Consider the following 6,000-nt stretch of genomic DNA (forward strand, 5'->3'; position numbering starts at 1 on the left):
CCTGGTGATGCTCAGGGGTTACTCCTGGCTCTGCACTCAGGAATTACCCCTGACGGTGCTCAGGGGACCCTATGGGATGCTGGGAATTGAACCCGGGTCGGCCGCATGCAAGGCAAACGCCCTCCCCGCTGTGCTATCGCTCCAGCCCCTGGCTACTGCTGATTCAGAAAACGTCCTTTTCCCTTGGCTCTGACTGCTGGGAGGGGACCGGCTTCTCTTCTCTCTGGTCCGATAGAGGGGACATGGACACCATGGCCGCCGGGCGACTCATGTCTTCCGGCCAGCACAGCAGACACACTCGGAGAGGGGCACTTTCTCAGAAGTAGGGGGAGGTGAGCCAGGCCCACGGCAGCTTCCTGGGCTCCCGCTCAAGGGCGGGGCCAAGGGCTGCTCTTCCCAGCTCTGGAGCGGGGAACTGAGGCACGGAGCAGGAGCACCGAGCATCTGCGGGGAGCCAGGGTTCTAACCCAAGCTAGCCGGGGGGGCATGGGTGCCCCCCCAAGAGTACCACACGGGCCGCTCCCCCCCTCTACAGCCAAGACCCTCCTCGGTCCTGCAAGGTTCCCCTGTCCCTAAGTCACCCAGCGCTGATTGCACTCACGAGGGGCGAGATACTCGCCGCAGGCCCGAGAGGGGAGCAGAAGGCGCGTCCCCGGCGCAGAGATGAGGTAACAGGTAGGGCAGGCAAACTGCACCGTTCTGTCAGCCAAAGGCCCGGGGGGGGGGGGGGGGGCTGCCAAATCAGCAACGCAAGTATTGGCCCAAGGAAGGGTTCGAGGAGGTGGGCGCTGTCCACTCGGAAGCAGGTTGGTCGGGTTCTAGGGACGTCCTGGGGCTTAACGATCCACAAAGCTCAGGCGAGGGGGCTGTCCTGAGGGGCAAACAGAGGCGCCATCTGCACGGGGGGGGGGCAGCCCGCATCCCACCCCAGGCTCGGGCTCCCTTGAGAGGGCCTGTTAAAGGCCCTGGGGCAGGGGTGGGGGCCCTGGGGCCCTCCCAGACCGGGAGATCGGTCCCCTCCCCGTCTGCCTGTCTTAGGTCTTGATGCTGTCGAATAAAAAAACGTGGCTTTAATTTGCTCCCTTAATCCAGAAATTTGTTCAGCAACATTGTGAAATGCGCTAAATCCAATTAGGTCCGGCTCTGGCGGTCAGCAGGATTCACCGGGCACAGGGGCCGGGTGGGGCCCCAGCAGGCGCCTTCCCTGAGCGTCTGCGCCCCTTCTCGGGAGACCTTCATGGCAGCCTTCGGGCAGGGAGAGGAGGGACGGGCAGGGGCTGGATGGGGAGGGTGAGGCACTCGGGGGTCAGCCAGACCCTGGCCTCGCTCAGAGCTTTGGGGGGGCCCTGTCTCACTGGGGGGGCCCTGGCACATCCTCGGGACAGCCATGGCCAGGCGTGCTGGAGGGCTGGTGTCCAGCACCCCAGGGTGCCCAGAGCCTGATGGGAGCCCAGCGACTCTGGAGGTGTGGGGGACCCCTCACCGGGCTCTCAGACCACCAGCCCTGTCACCTGTGGACTTCACGACCCAGTGCCGCAGTCTAGATGCCGAATTTTGTTTATTTAAATTAAAAAAATAATTAAAAAGGGAAAAGCAGAGGGGCTGGAGCAATAGCACAGGGGTAGGGCGTTTGCTTTGCACGCGGCCGACCTGGGTTCGATTCCCAGTATCCCATATGGTCCCCTGAGCACCACCAGGAGTAATTCCTGAGTGCAGAGCCAGGAGTGACCCCTGTGCATTGCCGGGTGTGATCCAAAAAGAAAAATAAAATAAATAAAAACAAAAATAAAAAAATAAAAAAGGAAAAGCAGAGGTGCAGCCACACGGGGAAGCCTCTGAAAGGCCATACGCCATCAGGATGCGCAGGACCGGGGGTGATGGCTGCGGGCCGGCAGACACTGAGGCTGGCTGCGGACCCCCAACAGGAAGCTGTTGCCCCCACTGGGGCAGCAGAGCTGACACTGGGCCGTGGGGTCGCCGAGACCTGGCCCCTGCCCTCCCCCCCACTTCTCCACTGTGCCTCACTTTGCTGGTGGGGGGGGCGAGTGCGGATCTCCGGGGCTTCCTGTGGGGATGAGGCCACAGAATGAGGTTTTATTTAGTGTTTACTGTGCTCTGGGCACTATCCTAACTGCTTTACAGCCATCGCCTGCCTCAGGGCCTCAGCACGACCCCCTCCAGGCCAGGAAGCCCCCAGAGTCCCCACTGCACACCCACGTCTGTTCACAAGATGGGGGGCCGGGGCCGCGGGGGGGGGGTAAGTCTCCCAAGGCACAGTGTAAGCGGCAGTGCCAGGGCCACGCGCTGACCACCCCCGCCCCGAGCTCCTTCTGGATTGAGTGGGGTCACGCAGGGACAGGTCAGAGCCCGTGAGCCTCACACGTGACGGAAGGTCCCTGGCCCTCCCGATCCCGCCCTGGCCGGCCACGCCGCTGGGCCCCGAGACCCTGCCCTTCAGGCTGCCCGCAGCCCCCACCCCGTGTCTGCTGCGCTCCTCCCGGGCCCACCACGGGCACCGGCCTGGCACGTCTCTCCACACCGGAGCCCCCGAAGTGAAGTCTCCTGGCCCCAGAGCCTTTGCCCCTCCAGCCACTCCCCCTGCACGCTCTCCTCCTCTCTGCAACACACACGTCCAGGAAGGAGGCCAGGGCGGGGCCACTGCAGGGGAGCACAAAACTAGGTTTGTTTCTTGGTTGGGGGCTACACCTGGTGGGGCTCAGGGTTGACTCCTGGCTCAGTGCTCAGGGCCCACTCCTGGCTCAGTGCTCAGAGCCCACTCCTGGCTCAGTGCTCAGAGCCCACTCCTGGTGGGGTCTGGGGGACCTTACAGGGTGCTGGGGATGGAACCCCGGCTGGCCACGTGCCAGGCAAGTGCTCTTCCCGCTGTGCTATGCCCCAGCCCCCACCCCGGGCTCGAGGGTACAGATGCCGCCAACCCAGGTAGTGTCTGCAGCACCGCCCAGGGCTGCTTCTCCATGGGCCCTCCCCAGGGCGGAGCCTCTATCTGCACCTGAACTTCATTCCACCACCTGGCCAGCAGCTGCCCGTGGGCTCAGGGAATTCCCAGCTCACCACCCTGATACTTTCAAACTAAGATTTAAAAAATTTTTCATTAAAAATATAAACAGGGGCTGGCGTGATAGCACAGCGGGTAGGGCGTTTGCCTTGCACACGGCCGACCCGGGTTTGATTCCCAGCATCCCATCTGGTCCCCTGAACACTGCCAGGGGTGATTCCTGAGTGCAGAGCCAGGAGTAACCCCTGTGCATCGCCAAGTATGACCCAAAAAGAAAAAAAAATTATATATATATATAAACATAAACAATAAAAATTTTAAAATAGAGGCCCCCTAAGCATCCTTCTCTATGCCAGCTCGGGCAGAGGGGAGGGGAGGGGAGGGGGGGGCCTGGAGAGCTGCCACCGGAGACCCCAAAGCTGCCCCACCCAGGGCTCTCAGGGCAGTCCCTAAGGGCTGGAGAAGGGAGCGGCTGAGGGGGGCGGGGACCTGGGGGTCTGGGTGTCGGCCCAAGGCTCGGCTCCCTCAGCCCTGGGCGCCGGAAGGTCAGTTCCCAGGCAGGGTCTCTGTCTGCTCACTCCAAGTCTCTGGCCTCACTCGAAGCTGCAATTTATTTTGTTGTTGTTGTTTTGTTTTTCTTTCTGAGTCACAACTGGTGATGCACAGAGGTTACTCCTGGCTCTGCACTCAGGAATTACTCCTGGTTGTGCTCAGGGGACCCTATGAGATGCTGGGAATCGAACCCGGGTCGGCCATGTGCAAGGCAAATGCCCTCTCTGCTATGCTATCGCTCCAGCCCCGAAGCTGTAATTTTTTAAGTTACTTTTTGGGAGAAGGAATAAAGAAATCTGTAACTGGCTTGATCAATTAATTGTAAACACCACTGCACTCGGACCAGCCACAGCGGTTGGGCGTTTGCCTTGCCTGCGGCCGACCCGTGTTCGATTCCTCCGCCCCTCTCGGAGAGTCCGGCAAGCTACCGAGAGTATCGAGCCCGAGCAGCAGAGCCTGGCAAGCTCCCCGTGCGTGTTGGATATGCCAAACACAGTAACAATAAGTCTCTCAATGAGAGACGTTACTGGTGCCTGCTCCAACAAATTGATGAGCAATGGGATGATAGTGACTTTTTGGGAGGGTGTTGGGGCCACACCTGGGCTGACTCCTGGTGGGGCCCAGGAGGGGGGCCCCAGGGGCGCTGGCGCCCTACCCGCTGCGCTAGCTCTCGGCCCCTCAATGCTGTTCTCGAGACTCCGAGGAGAGCCTCGGCCTTGCACGTGGCCGACCTGGGTTGGGTCCCCGGCATCCCCTCTGGTCCCCCGAGCAGCGCCAGGAGTGACCCCCGAGTGCAGAGCCGGGAGGAAGCCCTGAGCACAGCTGGGCGTGGCCTCGAGTTCTAAAAAATTAAAACCAGAGTTCTTTTTCAAAGGCAGGTGCCCCTGAGCCTGTGCTCCGTGCTGTTCTCAGCCTGTGCAAGCCGAGAGGCAGAGTCTGAGGCGCTTCCTGTCTCTGTCCCCCCCAGCCCTGGGGCCTGGCCCGCCACAACAGCTCTCCCAGGGGCCTCTGGCCAGGGCGGGGGCTGTCGCTGGGTGGGCACAGTGCCCACGGCCCCCTCCTTGCATCACACCTGCTCCCCCGCCCCCGGCAGCCCCCCCCCGCCCCCCTGGGAAACCAGGTGGAATTCATCATTTCCCCGTTTTTCAAAACCAGCCCGACTCCGAGGGGGGCTCTCAGTAACCCTCTGTTCGGGAGGAGAATTAGCAAGGAAAACAGGGCGCCCGCGTTCCAAGTGATGTCTCTGCCAGCCCCAGGTATGTCAGCCCCGATCACACATCTGGGAGGGATTTTTCCGCAGGAAACGGGGAGGCTCCGGGGCTGCATCCCCTCTGCCCGCAGGACTCCAGGACCACCTGACCGTTGCTTTCTGCCTGCAGAACCCTCCCTCCATCTCTGAAGTGAAAACTGACTCGTCAGGTGTCTCCTGCCCCGTCCCCCCTCCCCAGGAACACAGAAAGGAAACAGACAGGAGCTGCAGGGTGGAAACCGCGCCCCTCCCCCGCTCAGCACCTGCGGGTGGGGGCGGGGCTGTGTTTTTCCTTTTTTCTTTTCCTTTCGCAGCTCACGTTACAAAGACGTCTGAAGTGGGCCCAGAACTGTTTCCATTACAAATCGCTGGTTCTCCCGGCACCAAAGCGCTGGTCCAAGGACCCTGATTGCATCAGGAGCTGTTTTCCTGCACGGAGGTTCCTTGGAAACGCTGCCTGACAGACTGATTCAGACGCGGCTGAGCCTCGCGGGCCCACCACGCTCTCCGGGGCTCCTCGGGGGCCTCCACACCAAGGGGGTCTCGTCTCGGGGTGCTCTAAGGAAGGCGGGGAGGGAAGCCTGATGGGACGTGCCTGGCGGCGGGGGCCTTCCGGGTCCCCCCCACCCAGCTCTGACCGGCTTGTCCCCGCGGTGCTGAGAGGCACGGAGGTGGTCCTGGAACTCGGAGAGAAACCGGGGGTCCCACGGCAGGCAAAGGGTATGGGGATGTATCCTCGCCCGGAAATGCTGCCATCGGGGGAGCGGGCATCCGCCGGGGCCAAACGCGGGCGCGGCCCCCAGAACCAGGGCTGCAGCAGCGGGACCAGCTCGCTGGAGTGCGGCCTGCCCAGGGGTGCGGGAGCACCCAGGACGGCAGGGAGAGTCTGGGGGAGACGGGGCTCGTGCAGAAAGACCCTGAAGATCTAATGAGGGGGAGGCATCAAGCTGCATGGTCACGCGAGATAGGACGGGGGGCGGAGCCGCACCCCTGTGTGCCTGCACTGAGACGCACAGACCCTGTGCCAGAAGCAACGAATAACGACCCCTGCCCCCGCCCTGCACTGGGAGACACGCGCTCCGCCAGGAATACTCACCACAGAATAAACCTGGGCCGCTGGAGCAACAGCACAGCGGGTAGGGTGTTTGCCTTGCACGCGGCCGACCCGGGTTCGATTCCCAGC

The sequence above is a fragment of the Sorex araneus genome, chromosome 2 (assembly GCF_027595985.1).
Source record: "Sorex araneus isolate mSorAra2 chromosome 2, mSorAra2.pri, whole genome shotgun sequence".
Lineage (NCBI taxonomy): Eukaryota > Metazoa > Chordata > Mammalia > Eulipotyphla > Soricidae > Sorex > Sorex araneus.